Source organism: Giraffa tippelskirchi, chromosome 4, assembly GCF_054371585.1.
Source record: "Giraffa tippelskirchi isolate mGirTip1 chromosome 4, T2T-mGirTip1v1.2.pri, whole genome shotgun sequence".
In the NCBI taxonomy this organism is placed as follows: Eukaryota; Metazoa; Chordata; class Mammalia; order Artiodactyla; family Giraffidae; genus Giraffa; species Giraffa tippelskirchi.
In genome coordinates, this window is record NC_137278.1 from 176,507,146 (window position 1) to 176,528,051 (window position 20,906).

Consider the following 20,906-nt stretch of genomic DNA (forward strand, 5'->3'; position numbering starts at 1 on the left):
ACCCCACTCCAGTACTCTTGCCTGGAAAATCCCATGGGTGGAGGAGCCTGGTAGGCTGCAGACCCATGGGGTCGCTAGGAGTCGGACATGACTGAGCGACTTCACTTTCACTTTTCCTTTTCATGCACTGGAGAAGGAAATGGCAACCCACTCCAGTATTCTTGCCTGGAGAATCCCAGGGACTGCGGAGCCTGGTGGGTTGCCGTCTATGGGGTCGCACAGAGTCGGACACGACTGAAGCGACTTAGCAGTAGCAGCAGGGACTTTCATTTGCTGAACTTGAAGAATTTTAGCAGTTTTCCTTTTAGGTGACTCTGAGAGCCTATTAATCAGAGTAACTAAATCTGGAGAGGACAGTTTCCCACTCAACCTTGGCTCTATTTACTAGAAGGAAAAGTTCCAGTCCATAATAAACAGAGTTAAAAGCTACCTAGATGGAATCAACCTCTAAAGGAAGCCCAGAATCTAGAGATAATAGTAATCTAAAATTGAATATAATAGTCATGAACAGGTTCATCCAATTTTTGTGTAGAAGCCTGAATTCTGTTTCAATCGACAGATCCTGGAAAAGCTCTAGGAATTTCCCAAAGAAGTCACTTAGAGATCGCTTGAGCCTGATCATATAAATTAGTGGGCTGGCCTCCCAGTTGTAATTCTAGAGACCTTTCAGGATTTTCCCATTTAACAGTTCTCTGAGTGGCTTACTGAGTCTGACCTTTGCCAACAAGTGTATTAATTAGTTGATAAAAGTCAGAGAAACCTGGTCATACATTTAAATGACTATATTTAATTGCTCAGCAAACCTGTGAAGATCTTCAGTTACTTTGGGGGAAATCTTTGAGTATGACTTGTAGTTCAGACTTAGTACAGGAATTGTAAGAAATTAAGGGCTTAGCCTCTGGGTCCTCTGAAGGCTTGATTTTAAAGGGACAGGTTCTGACAAGTTCAGAAGAAAAGGGAGTAGAGAAAATTTTAAGGGAAAATGGAAGTTCAGTGAGAGGATCATTGTCGGGGAATTGAGGATATAGAGAAGGTATAGGTGATATAGAAGGGAAGGGAAAGATGGTGCTGGAGGTATAATCTGAGACAGAGGTGCTAGGACAGTGGAGGATGGGGCTTTGGATATTATTTTACCTTTCTTTAATCATTTATTGGCTTAAGTTAGTTTTAAGATTTTATTTTGCTGAGAGAAAATTTTAGCCTCCTGATAATGATCCCTGGGTGGGGGAAATCCCCTGGAGAAGGAAATGACAACCCACTTCAGTATTCTTGCTTGAAGAATCCCATGGACAGAGAGGAACCTGGTGGGATACAGTCTGTGGGGGTCTCGAAAAAGTTGAACATGACTGAATGACTAAACAACAATCTTTGGAAGCCTCAGAATACTTATCAAAATTGGCATATCATTCAGTTTTGGAAATTTTAAAGCTGTGATTGTCCAATTCAGTTATATGAAAAATAAGTTGGGCAGTTCAGAAGTTCTCCATAGTAGCTATTGATGTTCTAAATTGCCTTTGGTTAGGTTAATCCATTTAGTTAGATATGCACATGAGGAAGGACCATGATTTTTAAAGCTAAAATCAACTGGGATCACTGTAGCAAGGGGGGTGGGTGCATCCAAAATATTTAGATAACTGAGATTCTTTTTCCCAGAGGTTTTTCTCTAGAGTGAAAGAAAAAATTTCACACAACCCAAACAGCTCAAACAGCCTTCAGACCTAATACCAGCAAGTCTTAAGAGAACAGTCTAGTTCTTAAGGAGCAGGATGAAGACTTCAGTGGGAATAGCCCTTGTAACAAAAGTGGTCAAACTGAAGGTTGGCAGAGATCCAGTGAAACAGCATGAGCTCAGAGTCAACTCAAAGTATCAAATGAATACTTGAACACAGAACAAGGCCTTAACTGGGAAGGACAAAGCTCTAAGATGATCCCAAATAAAACCTGGAGAGTTTCAAAATGAAAAGAGGGAAGAAACTTGGATTCAAGATTAAGAATCACCCTGAAACTTCAGGTTGGTGAGAAAAGCAGTGAGTAAAAATGGATTCACTGTGGGTATAGTGCCTGCTTGCTCACCAGTCTCAGAGTTGTCAAGGGTTGCTATGGATCCCCATACTGATCACCAAAATGTTGACATAAAGAAGATAGATTGCTAGTTATTGCTCCAACTCAAATGGGTTCATTCAGGATCAACAAAGAATTGCAATTCAAGATCTGCCACCACGGCATGTCATCTGCTAGCCCTTGCACAGCCAGGAAAGAGCTCATTTAAATGGAGAGTTGGAATGGAATGGCAAGGGGAGTTGGGAGGGTTCTAGCAAGCAAAGAACTGATTGGAGGAATTGAGAGTTCAAAATGTAGAGGCTTTTCATTGGCTGAGTTGTGACAGTCTCTCATTGGCTGAACTCTTGCCAGGCAAGGAGAGGAAGTCTTTCTTCTCTCTGTTGGACTCTGGTATCACCATAGAGTATAAGAGCTTTCCCTACTAGCCTCCTGACTATTTTAATGAGGTTACTGTTTTTTAACTTTTACATTGACAACCACTAATCTACTTCCTGACTCTATAGATTTGCCTATTCTTGATATTTCATGTAAATGAAATCATACACTATGTGGTCTGCTGTGTCTGGATTCTTTCATTCAGAATGTCTTGAAGATTCACCCATGTTGTAGCATTTATCAGTACTTCATTTATTTTTATTGTCAAATAATACTATATTGTGTGGATATATCACACAACTTATTAATTCATCAGTTAACGACTGGGAGATTACTGTGGCTCAGATCATGAACTCCCTAAAACCAAATTTAGACTTAAATTGGAGAAAGTAGGGAAAACCACTAGACCATTCAGGTATGACCTAAATCAAATCCCTTATGGCTGCACAGTGGAAGTGACAAATAGATTCAGGGGATTAGATCTGATAGACAGAGTGCCTGATGAACTATTGATGGAGGTTCATGACATTGTACAGGAGGGAGTGATCAAGACCATCCCTAAGAAAAAGAAATGCAAAAAGGCAAAATGGTTGTCTGAGGAGGCCTTACAAACAGCTGGGAAAAGAAGACAAGCTAAAGGCAAAGGAGAAAAGGAAAGGTATACCCATCTGAATGCAGAGTTCCAAAGAATAGCGAGGAGATATAGAAAGCCTTCCTCAGTGATCAATGCAAACAAGTAGAGGGAAACAATAGAATGGGAAAGACTAGAGATCTCTTCAAGAAAATTAGAGATACCAAGGGAATATTTCATGCACAGATGGGCACAATAAAGGACAGAAATGGTATGGACCTAACAGAAGCAGAAGATATTAGGAAGATGTGGCAAGAATACACAGAACAACTATACAGAAAAGATCATGACCCAGATAACCATGATGGTGTGATCATTTACCTAGAGCCAGATAACCTGGAATGTGAAGTCAAGTGGGCCTTAAGAAGCATCACTACGAACAAAGCTAGTGGAGGTGAAAGAATTCCAGTAGAGCTATTCCAAATCCTAAAGGTGGTGCACTCAATATGCCATCAAATTTGGAAAACTCAGCAGTGGTCGTGGGACTGGAAAAAGTCAGTTTTCATTCCAATCCCAAAGAGAGGTAATGCCAAAGAATGCTCAAACTACTGCACAATTGCACTCATCTCACACGCTAGCAAAGTAATGCTCAAAATTCTCCAAGCCAGGCTTCAACAGTACGTGAACCATGAACTTCCAGACGTTCAAGCTGGATTTAGAAAAGGCAGGTGAACCAGAGCCCAAATTGCCAATATCATTGAAAAAGCAAGCGAGTTCCAGGAAAACATCTACTTCTGCTTTATTGACTACGCCAAAGCCTTTAACTGTGCGGACCACAACAAACTGTGGAAAATTCTTCCAGAGATGGGAATACCAGACCACCTTAACTGCCTCCTGAGAAACCTGTATGCAGGTCAGGAAGCAACAGTTAGAACTGGACATGGAACAACAGACTGGTTCCAAATAGGAAAAGGAGTACATCAAAACTGTGTATTGTCATCCTGCTTACTTAACTTAGATGCAGAGTACATCATTAGAAATGCTGGGCTGGAGGAAGCACAAGCTAGAATCAAGATTGCCAGGAGAAATATCAATAACCTCAGATATACAGACGACACCACCCTTATGGCAGAAAGTGAAGAAGAACCAAAGAGCCTCTTGATGCAAGTGAAAGAGGGGAGTGAAAAAGTTGGCTTAAAGCTCAACATTCAGAAAACTAAGATCATGGCGTCTGGTCGCATCACTTCATGGCAGATAGATGGAGAAACAGTGGAAACAATGGTTGACTTTATTTTTCTGGGCTCCAAGATCACTGGGCAGATTGTGATTGCAGCCATGAAATTAAAAGACACTTCCTCCTTGGAAGGAAAGTTATGACCAACCTAGACAGCATATTAAAAAGCAGAGACATTATTTTGCCAACAAAGGTCCATCTAGTCAAAGCTATGGTTTTTCCAGTGGTCATGTATGGATGTGAGAGTTGGACTATAAAGAAAGCTGAGCACTGAAGAATTGCTGCTTTTGAACTGTGGTGTTGAAGAAGACTCTTGAGAGTCCCTTGGACTGCAAGGAGATCCAACCAGTCCATCCTAAAGGAGATCAGTCCTTGGTGTTCATTGGAAGGACTGATTTTGAAGCTGAGGCTCCAATACTTTGGCCACCTGATGCGAAGAACTGACTCATTGGGAAAGGCCCTAATGTTGGTAAAGATTGAAGGCAAAAGAAGGGGGCAGAAGTGGATGAGACGGTTGAATGACATCACTGACTCTATGGACATGAGTTTGAGTAATCTCTGGCACTTGGTGATGGACAGGGAAGCATATCGTGCTGCAGTCCATGGGGTCACAAAGAGGCGGACACGACTGACTGACTGAACAGAACTGAACTGAACTGATTTCACATTGGAGCTATTGTGAATAATGTGCAGGCTTATTTTTAAGCCCCTAAAAAGATAACAAGTTTTCTCTTCATCCTTCTCCCTGATTCATAAATGTATGTAATCAAGAGATTCTTTCATAGGTTAGGAGGTAATAATCATAAAATTAAAATTTTTGTTTTTACCAAAATCCTGAAGCTGTTGATAACATCTCTCATGAAGACAGAAAAAAAAAATGCAGACAATACACAGGAATATAAAAATTGATTTACTGCATTCAATCATAGAATCATAGATTGCTAAATACAACTACTTTTCCATTTTACAAGTAAGAAAAACTGAGTTCCAGAAAAAAATTACATGACTTACTTGAGATCGTGTGTCTCTCCTGAATTCTGGTGCTGATGGGTTTAAATGTTCTGTTTCCAAGTTAGAAAAAAATCTCAAAAGCCTCACAAAACAAAAGAAATAAAAGAAAAAATATTTATTTGAGATTTTTAAAATGAAACACTTGAAAGTTATTTATTGCCTTCCTTGCCAGCTTCAGCAGACACACCCTTGTGGTGATAAAAGAGGTTACATAATCCTGGCTCTGATGAAAGAGAGTTTGCACCTTCCCCTCCCAGGCTATGGCTCAGCTCATGGTGAGTGACAGAAGAGAGAAATGTTCCCTAGTGATAGGCTAGGAAGCTAAAGTCATAGCCCTGAGGTCCAAACTGGAAAATCATAAGCATGGCACTGGCAGTTCCTTCCACCCCCAAGATCCATCACCCAGTCAACACAAGGATGACTTCACCTGCTCCACCCATCCCTGCCAGGCACAAGGTTGCCAGTACTCTACCAAGAAACATTAGCATTCAGAAAGTCCAGATCTTCTGTTGTTCTCAGAAAGTAAGATGAGGCCCCAGAGGCACATTCATGGTAAGATTAAATTCCTGGGTAGTGGTGGCATCAGTGTTAATCAGGACAACCAGCCTCCCATGCCAACTGTGTTTAAAATACAAACTGTCATGCTTTGCTCAGCCAACAAATGAATTCTGCCACTAGATAACTTTTTCTCTGTGATTTTTTAAAACTGCTCCTGGCCACTAAGCCAGTCCTCTAAAGGAGGCTTTCCTTTTCTTCTCAAGCCAGTCAAAGGTGGTTTCTGTTGGTAACAAATAAGAATCCTTATTGACAAACTATCTAATCCAGACAGAGACAGCTACTGCTCTCAGATTCTCTGCTGGTTACTTTTTAACTTTAAGAAGCATGTTTATGAGATGGATGAAACTGGAGCCCATTATACAGAGTGAAGTATGCCAGAAAGAAAAACACCAATACAGTATACTAATGCATATATATGGAATTTGAAAGATGGTAATGATAACCCTATATGCGAGACAGAATAAGAGACACAGATGCATAGAACAGACTTATGGACTCTGAGGGAGAAAGTAAGGGTGGGACGTTCTGGGACAATAGCATTGAAACATGTATATTATCATATGTGAAACGGAGCACCATTCCATGTTCGATGCATGAGACAAATGCTCAGGACTGGGGTAATGGGATGTCCCAGAGGGATGGGATGGGGAGGGAGGTGGGTGGGGGGTCCAGGAAGGGGAACACATGTAAACCCATGGCTGATTCATGTCAATGTATGGCAAAAACTACTACAATATTGTAAAGTAATTAGCCCCCAACTAAAACAAATGAACTTATTAAAAAAAAAAGAAAGAAGCATGTTTAAGTGATCACTGCCTTTATCCCGCACAAAAAGTGCATCAAGTTCCCATTTTGTGAAGTAAGGATATTAGTACTCCAGTACTTGCTTGCATGTTGCCTGCCTTCTAAAATAAAAATATTTCTATCTCATTCTATAATTATATCTCTCTTCGGTGTTTTGTTTATAAGTTGATTCTAGAAGTTGAAAATCAATGAACAGTCTTTATATTGTGCCCATATAAAAAGTAGTCAGCTCTGAGAGCATAGTGTACTATGTTTACATTTCTTTGTTATATGCCTTATATATGCTACCAGCAAAATGGGAATTCCTCACTTTTTGCCCTCTCAAGGGAAAGAATTTAGTCAAGACACACAGACCAGTTTTTAGTATGACAGTTTTATTAAGCAAGGTGAAGTTGCACTCTCAAGAAAAGAATGAGAATAAGTGCTCTGGAAACCAGGAGCGCCCTTCAGTGAGGGTAGGGCTGGGCGTTTTAACAGTGGCGGCCATCCTTCCCTGTGTCCTATGTCATTTGACTGACAAGTTGATTGACAGTTTTAGGTTGGGTTTTATAACCTTTCCCTTACTGGGCAGGCACTTACCCATAAGCACGCAGTTGAAACCCATGGTAGTGGGGGGAGGAAGGAGCAAAAAAATTAAGGCTAATTCATTATAATTACTGAATAAAGGTTCCTGGTTACATCGAATCACTTTTAGATCTTATCTTGGTGTGCCTGTGCCAAATCTGTGTTGGCAGTTTTATCCTACTTAGTTCTGTTAAGGCTTTCAATTTAGTGGTGGTCCTTGACTAGAACGACCTGGTGGCTCGGATGGCAGAAAATCTGCCTGCAATGTGGGAGACTTGAGTTCGATCCCTGAGTCAGGAAGATCCCCTGGAGAAGGAAATGACAATCTACTCCAGTATTCTTGCCTGGAAAATCCCATGGACAGAGAAACCTGGCAGGCTACAGTCCATGGAGCTGCAAAGAGTTAGACATGACTGAACAACTAACACTTACGCTTTCACTTTCATATGACCAGAAGAAGAAGGATCTCTGGGCATGCTCTGATTACCAGTGTCCAAGGGGGGAGGGAAAGATGACACCACCCCCCCCGCCCCACCAGAATGGCATGGGACCACTTTTGTCCAAATAGCTAATCCAACATCATAATCCTTTGCCACTTGAACATGATGGTGCAGCCTAATTGAAATGAATTGTCTTTGTTTTTACAATCTGTTTTTGCCTTTAAGAGAACCTCAGATTTTTCCTCCTATAGCTAGAGAGCTCTATACTTTTGTTCCAACATGGATTTTCTAGAGCTTCTACGAATCAATGAGTCAAAGGGATAACATGCCACCTTTCCTGCTTTTAAACCAATGGTTCCTGGAACCCACAGTTTGTTTTTCTTGATTTGCTCCCTTGTTTTATAGGTGTGATAGTGTAATTTATAAGATATAATATAGGAGCAATGACAGCATCTTTTGTTTTAATACTTGGTCTCTCATCCTTGGTTCCTGAGATCAGTTCAGAGCCATAAAAGTGAGATGGGTGTCTTGTTCATAGCAAGCCTCTTTTCATCACACTTCAGTTTATGGTAATGAGGTGGCTTTTGGAAAGCACCTAAGGATGGGAACTAGTTGCCAGAGGAACAAACCTTGAATAGAGACTTGGAAATTTCATTCCCACCGAGTAATTGAGAGGGCCTAGGGATTGAATCTATCACCATTAGTCAATATAATGAAGCCTCCACAAAAATCTAAGGGAGTAAGTTAGAGAACTTTCAGATTAGGAAAGCAGAAGACTTCCATGTACCACAGTACTGGAATACAAACTCTTTGTTCAAGACTTTGCCCTGTATATCACTTCATTTGCTTATTGATTCTTATCCTTTGTAATAAACCAGCAATCTAGTGAGTCCTGTGAGAAAATCAGCAAGTTAACCCGTTGCAGGAGAAGGGGACAGTGAGAGAATGATCACATCCAAGGTCTCAGGTGAGCTCCTAGGGCAGACTGCCAAGTGAGGATCCCTGGCTTAGCACGGGAAAGAACTCAAGAGAAAGATACACATTCCACAAGCTGAATGCAGTTCAACTAGAGCAACCTTGGGTTATGAGCTGGTAAGTTTTTATGGGCTGGGTAGTTTTATACACTGTTGAGTGGGAGGACCAGTCCAAATATTTTGGGGAAGGGGAAGGGATTTCCAGGAATTAGGCCACTTTCCACTTTTTGACCTTTTATGGTCAGTTTTGGAAGGAACTGTCATGGCACTGGTGGGCATGTCACTCAGCTTATGCTAACATATCAGAGACATGTACCAGAGTTTAAGGTCTACTGGAAGATGAATCTTCCACCATCTTGGGCCTAGTAGGTTTTAACCACTTTTTGTCATATCCTATTTTTCTCAATGACTGTGCCATTTTTTCAATGCTTATGTTTTGCCCTCTTCCTTCCTGTCTCAAACCCAACCCTCTGATTTATGTATGATGTGTCAATCAGAACTACAAGTAACAGTCTGGGTTTTCTATAGGCATCTGACCAAACTAGGCTTCAACAGTAGAACTTCAAGATGTTCAAGCTGCATTTAGAAAAGGCAGAGGAACTAGAGATCAAATTGCCATCATCTGTTGGATCATTGAAAAAGCAAGTATATTGTTTACTTGCTGTATATCGTCACCCTGATTATTTAACTTACATGAAGAATACATCATGTGAAATGCTGGGCAGGATGAAGAACAAACTGGAATCAGGATTGCCTAGAGAAATATCAATAACCTCAGATATGCAGATGACACCACCCTTATGGCAGAAAGTGAAGAAGAACTAAAGAGCCTCGTGATGAAAGTGAAAGAGGAGAGTGAAAAAGTTGGCTTAAAACTAAACATTAAAAAAATAAAGATCATGGCATCCAGTCCCATCACTTCATGGCAAATAGATGGGGAAACAATGGAAACAGTGACAGACTTTATTTTCCTGGGCTCTGAAAGCACTGCAGATAGTGACTGCAGCCATGAAATTAAAAGATGCTTGCCCCTTGGAAGAAAAGCTATGACCAAGCTAGACAGAATATTAAAAAGCAGAGACATTACTTTGCTGACAAAGGTCTGTCTAGTCAAAGCCATGGTTTTCCCAGTAGTCATATATGGATGTGAGAGTTGGACCATAAAGAAAGCTGAGCACTGAAGAACTGATGCTTTTTGTTGTTGTTGTTGTTGTTTTGTGTTTTTTTTAAATAAATTTATTTATTTTAGTTGGGTGCTAATTACTTTACAATATTGTAGTAGTTTTTGCCATACATTGACATGACTCAGCCGTGGGTTTACATGTGTTCCCCTTCCTGGACCCCCCTGCCACCTCCCTCCCCATCCCATCCCTCTGGGACATCCCATTACCCCAGTCCTGAGCATTTGTCTCATGCATCGAACATGGAATGGTGTTCTGTTTCACATATGATAATATACATATTTCAATGCTATTCTCCCAGAACGTCCCACCCTCACCTTCTCCCTCAGAGTCCATAAGACTGTTCTATGCATCTGTGTCTCTTATTCTGTCTCGCATATAGGGTTATCATTACCATCTTTCAAATTCCATATATATGCATTAGTATACTGTATTGGTGTTTTTCTTTCTGGCTTACTTCACTCTGTATTATGGGCTCCAGTTTCATCCATCTCAGTAGAACTGATTCAAATGCATTTTTTTAATGGCTGAGTAATATTCCATTGTGTATATGTACCACAGCTTCCTTATCCATTAGTCTGCTGATGGACATCTAGGTTGCTTCCATGTCCTGGCTATTGTAAACAGTGCTGCAATGAACATTGGGGTACATGCGTCTCTTTCAATTCTGGTTTCCTTGATGTGTATGCCCAGCAGTGAGATTGCTGGGTCATATGGCAGTTCTATTCCCAGTTTTTTAAGGAATCTCCACACTGTTCTCCATAGTGGCTGTACTAGTTTGCATTTCCACCAACAGTGTAAGAGGGTTCCCTTTTCTCCACACCCTCTCCAGCATTTATTGCTTGTATACATTTGGATAGCAGCCATTCTGACTGGTGTGAAGACATACAGATGGCTAACAAACACATGAAAAAGTGCTCAACATCACTCATTATTAGAGAAATGCAAATAAAAACCACAATGAGGTACCATTTCACACCAGTCAGAACTGATGCTTTTGAACGGTGGTGTTGGAGAAGACTCTTGAGAGTCCCTTTGACTGCAAGGAGGTCAAACCAGTCAATCCTAAAGAAAATCAGTCCAGAATATTCATTGGAAGGACTCATGCTGAAGCTGAAGCTCCAATACTTTGGCCGCCTGATGTGAAGAACTGACTCATTGGAAAAGACCCTGATGCTAGGAAAGATTGAAGGCAGGAGGAGAAGGGGATGACGGAAGATGAGATGGTTGGATGGCATCACCGACTCGATGGACATGAGTTTGAGTAAGCTCCAGGAGTTGGTGATGAACAGGGAAGCCTGGCGTGCTGCAGTCCATGGGGTCGCAAAGAGTCGTACACGACTGAGTGACTGAACTGAACTGAACTGATAGGCATCTGAAGTGTGTATGTGTGTGTGTGGTGGTGCAGTCTTATAAGACTGAACCTTTAACCTATGGAATCTGATGCCATCTCCAGGTAGAAAGTGTCAGAATTGAATTGAATTGTAGGGTACCTAGCTCGTGTTTGAGAAGTGCTTTGTGGCATGAGAAATTGCACCCTACTCCCCCAAATTGGGAATTTGGTACAAAATTGTTTCAATATATATACATGTCCAAGTAAATTTCAAAGTAAAGGTCTCTGGAAGATAAACATTTGGGGTCCTGGCCTTGCTTTTCTGAAAAAGACTTTTAAAATACACTTCCATTTGATTCATAGTTTGGCAAATATGAAATTCTGAGTTGAAAATATTTTATATAGCAGTCTGAAGTCTTTATCGATTGTTGTTAGTGTGATGCTTGGTGCTGAATGGAATCCTGTGTTTTTTGTTTGTTTTTTTCTTCTGGTTACTGTTTCTGAAGTAAATAATAACTGTTTTAATTTATACAGTTTGATGAAGGGGTAGAGAATAAAGTTCAGAGCAAGAGATACTGTCTAAAAGAAGCTGGCAAGAGATATTGTACTAGCGCAGAAGGTAGCATAGAAGGGTAGGAGGAGAGAAATTTCTAAAAGGAAAGAAGATTGAGTAGGAATTATAAATAAACTGGTTTGCTCAATGATTCCTTAGTCACTCTGGATTCCCACACTATATTGAACTATGTAAAGATGGCTCTTTTCCTAAAAATGATTCTCATAGACATATTGTTGATTCTTTTTAAATCAGTAAGACAAAATTCTCTTCACTCTCCAAAACACATGTGATATATGAGAGTATTGAACCATTTGCCTTTTCTGCAGAAAAGAGGTAGAAAATCAGAACATGAGTATCTTGCATCTTTACGAGAACAGTGAAGAGAAAACTTACTGAATTGCCAATGCAATATAGTATAATTGGAACATTTTGTTCTCCTGAAAATATATGCTCATATACCAATTAAAATCTTCACCATTGGTTATTCAAAATTTATTTTGCTTTATGGACCACATAGAATGAAAAGCAATCATGCTGTAATATGGCACCCTGTGACATGATAACGCCTACTACCATTACAATTTCAACAAACTCAAACCAAGATTCAGATGAGTAGTGTGACTCCAAAGGAAATGGTTTCATAATGGCATCCAGTGTTCTCAATTAACACAGGAAAGATTAATTGCTTTTTTCCTCCCTTTGGTGGTCTCTGTTAAGGAGGAAAAACATTAGTTGCCAGTTGATTTTCCACTCAATGGCATTTACCAACTGGTAGACAGACCAACCTGTCAAGTTCCTCCATCCAGTAGCTTATTCACCATAGATATAGCCCTGGCATGTTATTACCACTTCTGATTCTCCATGAACTGAAGAGTCCACAGACAGCAACTCTTACCAAAGGGAGACTCTAAGACTAAATTTTGTTATCTGGAGACTATTTATAGTTGTAGGAAATACACTAGCTATAAATAATTTTAGAAGTTTTCCCCTTCTGTACTATCTGTCTTATCCCTCCTGTGAGGTATCGCTTCATCTTTTGAGAGCATCCTGAGTCTATCTCTGAGTAGCCACTTCCCAGCAGGGAACAAACTGCATATCAAAATGGATTTAACTCTTACCAGTAAACTGACAAATCAGCTGAAGAGTGTGAGTAAAAAGAAAATGTTAGGAATATCACCCTACCATAAAGGTGATGAGTACCATAGGTTGGAAGAGTTATGATCTGTCAGAATCCTCTGTTGCAAGGAACAGCTTAGCCATACACCAGCGCTCCATGGCTGCTGTAGCTGAGAGTCTGAACATAGCCTGGAATTCTCTGAGGATGTTATTCATAAAGGCACAGTTAATCAAACTCAGACCTCTCTTCAAAATCTCACTGTACAAGCCAAAGTTATTGCCAGCAGAAGGAAGTTGCCAGACCAGAGAAGGTAAGCGAAAGTCTGTGTGCCCTGGCTTCAGAACTATGAGGTCTCAATCCATGTTAAAAAGTCAAAAAAGTTTTTCCGCGTGTGTGTTTACATTTATCAAATAGCTAGCTTTCTATCCATACAGTCAGAGCTTTGTACTATATAAGTAGATGTTTTTATTTACTCTAATTTAATTTGCTGAAAAGGGGGGAAAAAATCTCTCCTTTCTCTTCCTCATTCTTTAGAGGAATTCAGAAAGAACAAATATGAGCCAAAAATCACTTCTGGCTAGAGTCCATGGTTACCAAGTTGAAAGAGCAGGCAGTTTTCTGGGTAAATGGTCTTGCCTCAAATGCCAGGCGCCTGCTAAAAGTATCACAGGCTCTCAGAAGCTTTCTATGCCTCCCATGCCATCACAAACACAAATGGTGGATCTTTCAACACAGATCCTGGCATCTTCTTCACTGATTACACCTTTGGGTTCTGAGAAAAATGGTTTTCTTTATTCTTGGCATAAGAAAATCTCTTAAACCAAGCTTTCAGTAGTTTAGAACTAGCTCAGAGTGATGAGAGTTTATAAAACATTGTCATGCTCTTGCCCTTGAAGGAAAAGAATAAATACAAGGAGATTCGGGTTCTAGCAGCTTGTTCAATTCCTCTGCAGGTTCACGGGCCCACTTTTTTCCGGTTTTGTTTGCTGGTTGGGTAGTTGTTATTGTTGTTGTTTTTTCCTAAAGGAGGGACAAGTTTGTCCAAGGTCCTTGAAGATGAACGTGAAGCAAAAGTGTACGCAGGCAAGCTCAGGGTTGTCCTTCCACGGGGGAGGAAATGAAGCAGTCCAGGTGGCGATCATTACCTCAGGCTTTGAGTCACAGATCTGGAATTCTGTAAAATACAGTTGACATTTTCTGTCTCATGGTGTCATTGAACTTTTATTAATTAATAGAATTTATTTTTAAGACAGTTTTAGCTTTACAAAAAAAAAAAAATTGAGCAGGATATATATGGAGTTCCACTGCCCTCAGTTTCCCATTACTAGTATCTTGTAGCCGTGTAGTGGGTTGTTGAATTTTCAATTGCATACTACGTGAAAGCATAGCATTCAAATGTTGAAAGTTGCTTAGAAAAATGTGAATAGTATGACTGTAATTCAAGACCCTGTCACCCATTACTGCATAATGCTTCCATTTCTTGATGACATTTCATGGGTTACTCTTATCAAAAATCTCCCCCAAATCCCTACCAGACCACCACACAGTTTGTGAAATAGCATCTGTAAAGATTTATTTCCTTAGATTTAAAATGTGTTTCCCTAGTAACATCTCTTTGAAATGCAAATACCCCTAACAGAGAGGAAAGAATAATTCTAACTATAATAGATAACTTTATTCTTGATTAACAAAAGACATAATCTTCATTCAGACTCTAGAAAGATACTGACCATTAGTTGTTTTCATGAGACTGATAAAGAGAAGGATACAGGTTCTTAAATAGATGTTGCTCAAGACAAGGACTGGAGTGGTCTTACATGATACAATGACCACAACAGTGGGAATTATAGGACAGGAAAGGAGAAGAAAGACATCTTAGTTCTGAAAGAAGGGAGTCTTGACTCAGAGTCTTTCTTTAAGACCAACAGACTCAACCTCTGAGCAGAGTGGCAAAACACATCCAATATGGTTCCAAAGGATTTTGGACAGTGGGACGCTGTAACCAACTTGACACTCAATGAACACCAAGAGGATAAGCTGGCAGAGCAAAATAGTATCAAGGTCATGGTTATAAGAAAAGTAAAGGTTGAAAAGAATGATCGTATTGGAGCTCAGGAGTGTCAGAGAAGCAAGCTTAATATGAATGGTAGACTGAAGCCATTTTAAAGCTGAATAACTGATGAATTCGATTGTAGCTGGCTGTAATTGATGAGAAAAGACAAATATGTATATTGTCTAGACTTCAAAAACATGTATGAAGCTTTCAGAAGGTCCTTAGGCATGTTCAACCATAAAACCCTTGCAGAGGTCTCATAAATACAGATGCTTGGGCTCTATTTTTAGCAGATTCTGATGATGGAAAGCATCTTTGTTTAAGCCACTTCACTATATCTAAATTAATCTTCCTCTCTATTAGAAGCATTATTCTGTTACTAGAGCCTGATACATTGTTCAGGTGACCCAAATACTTCTAGACAGTGCTAGCTAGAATCTGGACCAGACAAAATAATTCCTTTATAAGGAATCTACCACAAGGAAAGAATCAGAAATGATGAGTGAGTTTTGTATTCAAAGATTTTCATTTGAGTTTTATATATGTTAGCAAAAATAACCTGAAGTCCAATAATAGAAAAATAACTTATCCATATTATGAAATAATACACGACGTTTACAATTCTTTTCTAATAACTATGATACAAGAAAAAAAAACACGATCTAATGTAAAGTGAAAAAAACAATGAAAATAATTCTGTATATGTAGCATGTGCTAGGTCGCTTTAGTCATGTCTGACTCTTTGCAATACCATGGACGGTAGCCCACCAGGCTCCTCTCTCCATGGGATTCTCCAGGCAAGAATACTGGAGTGGGTTGCCACTTCCTTCTCCAGGGTATGTATAGTATGATCGCTATCTAAAATCCCAAGTGCCACCACTTACACACTAGATATAATATCTCAATAAATAGGAAAATATCAACTATGGTGTGTTCTATTAAAAAGGGTTCTTTTTGAGGACCAGAAAAATAAACAAAACAAATAGAATATATATAGAAAGAGATTTGTTATAAGGAATTGACTTTTGTAATTATGGAGGCTGGCAAGTCCAAAGTCTGCATATGATGTCCCAGTTCAAGTCTTAAGGCAAGAGGGCAGGAGAAATTCCCTTTTATTTAGGGAAAAGACAGCTTTTCTTTTGAATCAGGTCTTCAGCTAATTGGATGAGACCCACTTGGGCAATCTGCTTGATTCAGTCTAGAGATTTAAATGTTAAACTCATCTAGCAAGATCCTCATAGAAACACTCAGAAAAATGTTTACTCAAATATCTGAATATCCCATGGCCCAATCAAGTTGATACATAAAAGTAACCATGGCATATACTGTCACTGGGTCTGCAAATTTAATAACAGCAGGACTGTATCTTTTAACATCTATGAGCTCACACTGCCAACATCTGTTGGATTATCAAAAAAGCAAGAGAGTTCCAGAAAAACATCTACTTCTGCTTTATTGACTACACCAAAGCCTTTGACTCTGCAGATCACAACAAACTTAAATTTGGAAAATTCTTAAAGAGATGGGAATACTAGACCACCTGACTTACCTCTTGAGAAATCTGCATGCAGGTCAAGAAGCAACAGTTTAGAATCAGATATGGAACTGAAGACTGCTTCCAAATTGGGAAAGGAATAGGTCAAGCTATATATTGTCACCTTGCTTGTTTAACTTATATGCAGAGTACATTATGCAAAATGCCAGGCTGGATGAAGCACAAACTGGATTCAAGATTGACAGGAGAAATATCAATAACCCCAGATACACAGATGACACAGCCCTTATGACAGAAAGGTCCTTATAGAAGAACTTAAGAGCTTCTTGATGAAAGTGAAGGAAGAGAGTGAAAAAGTTTGCTTAAAACTCAGCATTCAGAAAATTAAGATCATGGCATCCAGTCCCATCACTTCATGACAAATAGATGTGGGGAAACAATGGAAACAGTGGGAGACTTTATTTTCTTGGGCTCCAAAAGCACTACAGATGTTGACTGCAGCCATGAAATTAAAAGACACTTGCTCCTTAGAAGAAAAGCTATGACCAACCTAGACAGCATATTAAAAAACAGATATTGCTTTGCCAACAAAAGTCCATCTAGTCAAAGCTATGGCTTTTCCAGTAGTCATGTACAGATGTAAGAGTTGGACCATAAAGAAAGCTGAGTGCTGAAGAATTGATGCTCTTGAACTGTAGGGCTGGAGAAGACTCCTGAGAGTCCCTTGGACTGCAAGGAGATCAAATCAGTCAATCCTAAATGAAATCAGTCCTGAATATTCATAGGAAGAACTGATGCTGAAGCTGAAACTCCAATACTTTGGCCACCTGATGTGAAGAACTGACTCATTGGAAAAGACTCTGATGCTGGGAAAGATTGAAGGCAGGAGGAGAAGGGGACATCATAGGATGAGATGGTTGGATGGCATCACGGACTCGATGGACATGAGTTTGAGTATACTCCAGGAGTTGGTGATGGACAAGGAGGCCTGGCTTGCTGCAGTCCATGGGGTCGCAAAGAGTTGGACACAACTGAGTGAGTGAACTGAACTGATGTCTTTTAGCATGAATTTTTATGTTAATGAGTTATAATTTATTAGCCAAGCTAAATTCACTCTCAATATTGAAGAAATCTAAATTGTCTCCACTGATATATTATGTAAAGCAGTACATTTTTGCATTGAAATCTGGTTACTTTCATAGACTGTGAAGAGCAGTTAAGTTAGTGATATCTCAACAGGACATTTAGTGTGCCTAAAAATACATCTAAGCTGAAATAGTTAGAAAATGATTTACATAAGTTATGTTGTTAAATTAATAAAAAGTTTTAATTTAAAAGTCAATATATGGCAGAATTCAGTGGTAGAGCTTATATTATTATTACTTATATTTGAATAAAAGCATGCACATAAAATCATGTGCATTCCCCACCCTCCAGAGGATATGTACTATCGTAACCTAATACTAGTGAAGACATGATATATAACCTAATACTAATGAAGATACAATTATAAGAAACTGAAGAGGAACTAAATAGCCCCTTGATGAGGATGAAAGACGGCCAACTTTGACAGCATATTAAAAAGCAGAGACATTGCTTTGCCAACAAAGCTATGGTTTTTCCAGTAGTTATGTATGGTTATGAGAGTTGGACTATAAAGAAAGCTGAATGCTGAAGAATTGCTGCTTTTGAACTGTGGTGTTGGAGAAGAGTCTTTTTTTAATTTTTTTAGTTCTACCAGTTTATTGCTACCAACCCATCTCCCTCCACCCTCATGCACGCATGCTCATTCATGTAACCCCATGGACTGCAGCCCACCAGGCTCCTCTGTCCATGGACTTTTCCAGGCAAGAATACTGGAGTGGGTTGCCATTTCCTTCTCCAGAGTAGATTCTTGAGAGTCCCTTGGACTGCAAGGAGATCCAACCAGTCCATCCTAAAGGAAATCAGTCCTGAATATTCATTGGCAAGACTGATGCTGAAGCTGAAACTCCAATAATTTGGCCACCTGATGCAAAGAACTGACTCATTTGAAAAGACCCTGCTATTTGGAAAGATTGAAGGCAGGAGGAAAAGGGGATGACAGAGGATGAGATGGTTGAATGGGATCACAGACTCAACAGACATGAGTTTGAGTAAACTCTGGGAGTTGGTGATGGACAGGGAGGCCTGGTGTGCTGCAGTCCAAGGGGTTACAAAGAGTAGGTAGGACATGACTGAGCAACTGAACTGAACTGAACTGAGGATGAAAGAAGAGAGTAAAAAGGCTGGGATGATTTGAGAGAATAGCATTGAAACATATATCTTATCATATGTGAAATAGATCACCAGTCCAGGTCCAATGCATGAGACAGAGTGTTCAGGGCTGGTGCACTGGGATGACCCTGAGGGATGGGATGGGGATGGAGGTGGGAGCAAGGTTCAGGATGGGGAACGTATGTACACCCATGGTTGATTCATGTGAATGTATGGCAAAAACCACCAGAATATTGTAAAGTAATTCGCCTCCAATTAAAATAAACAATTTTTTTTTAAAAAAGCTGCCTTAAAACTCAACATTCAAAAAACTAAGATCATGGTATTCTGTTCCATCACTTCATGGCAAATAGAAGGGTCAAAAGTGGAAGCAGTGGCAGATTTTATTTTCTTGGGTTCTAAAATCACTGCTGATGGCGACTGCAGCCATGAAATTAAAAGACCCTTGCTCCTTGAAAGGAAAGCAATGAAAAACCTGAATGTGAAAGTCACTCAGTCATGTCCGACTCTTTGCAATCCCACGGACAGTAGAGAAACCCTAGACTGTGTATTAAAAAGTAAAGACATCACTTTGCTGACAAAGGTTCGTATAGTCAAAGCTATTGTTTTCCCAGTTAGCTGCTCAATCATGTCCGACTTTTTGCAATTCCTATGGCCTATAGCCTCCCCTGTCCATGGAATTCTCCAGGCAAGAATACTGCAATGGGTAGCCATTTTCTTCTCCAGGGTATCTTCGCGACCCAGGGATTAAACCTGGGCAGATAGCAGGCAGATTCCTTATCATCTGAGCTACCAGGGAAGCCCCTTGCTTTCCAAGGGACTCTCAAGAGTCTTCTCCAGCACCACAATTCATACTGGTTTGGATGTGAGAGTTGGACCATAAAGAAGGCTGAACACCAAAGAATTCATGCTTTCCAATTGTGGTGCTGGAGAAGACTCTTTAGAATCTCCTGGACAGAAAGGAGATCCAATCAGTCAACCATAAAGAAATCAACCCTGAATATTCATTGGAATGACTAATGCTGGAGCTCCAATACTTTGGCCACCTGATGCAAAGAGCTGATTCACTGGAAAAGACCCTGATGCTGGAAAATACTGAAGACAAAAGGAGAACGGACAGAGGATGAGATGGTTAGGTAGCATCACTGACTCAATGGGCATGCATTGTAGCAAACTCCGGGAGATGAATGACTGGGAAGCCTGGTGTGCTCCAGACCATGGGGTCGCAAAGAGTCAGACACGATTTAGCAACAGCAAACCTGCTGCTGCTGCTGCTGCTAAGTCGCTTCAGTCATGTCCGACTCTTTGCAACCCCACGGACAGTAGAGAAACCCTAGACTGTGTATTAAAAAGTAAAGACATCACTTTGCTGACAAAGGTTCGTATAGTTAAAGCTACTGTTTTCCCAGTTAGCTGCTCAATCATGTCTGACTTTTTGCAATTCCTATGGCCTATAGCCTCCCCTGTCCATGGAATTCTCCAGGCAAGAATACTGCAATGGGTAGCCATTTTCTTCTCCAGGGTATCTTCGCAACCCAGGGATTAAACCTGGGCAGATTGCTGATTACTTTGCTGCTGATTACTTTTCTGTAATCAGAATAGCTGATTACTTCATTGTACAGCAGAAACTAACAGAATATTGTGAAGCAACTATGAAAAAAAGGTGAAAGTGTTTGTTGTTTAATTGTGTCCAACTCTTTGTGACCCCCTGGACTGTAGTCTCAGGCTCCTCTGTCCATGGACTTCTCCAGGCAAGATTACTGGAGCGGGTTGCCATGCCCTCCTCCAGGGGATCTTCCTAACCCAGGGATCAAAACCGAGTCTCTTATTTCTCCTGCATTGGCCATATATTCTCCAGGGGATCTTCTCCAATGAAAAAAAAAGCCCACTAGAGTAACAGTAACAATGAACAAGCAGTAATGGAAACTTCTACACCATTTTCTTTCCCAGTGGCATTTACCCCATTCTCCATGTTGGGGACCTGAGAGAGAACCCTACTGTAAGTGAACTGTCCCAGGCTCAAGGAGCAGATAGTCTTTCCCATATTAATCCTCTGCTCAGATCACTCAGACAACATGCCAGTCCCAAGAGAACAAGATCTGTCTTCTAGGACTGCCCATTTGCCTTGAGCATCCTTTGAAGAGCCCCAAGCATGATCTACTCTTGTGTAATTGTGCAATTACATTTAAGGGGGTAGGCGGAACTCTCATTAGGTTAAGAATTTGTTGACATCCAAACAGTAGCTAATACTTGGGAATAAACCTCGGGTATGTCCTGATCCTATAAAAAAAGTTGGAGGTAAACTCTCTATTTTTTAAGACCT

General features: G+C 40.2%; 1 long non-coding RNA gene across 1 annotated transcript in view; it reads right to left on the reverse strand.

The window, feature by feature from the left end:
* Positions 1 to 12,139: 12,139 nt before the first annotated feature.
* LOC145546037 (uncharacterized) overlaps positions 12,140 to 20,906 on the reverse strand; it is a 99,577-nt gene continuing 90,810 nt past the window's right edge. Inside the window, exon 3 of the long non-coding RNA XR_014082439.1 lies at positions 12,140 to 13,953. This is a non-coding gene — a long non-coding RNA (uncharacterized LOC145546037). The remainder of the gene's footprint in view (positions 13,954 to 20,906) is intronic.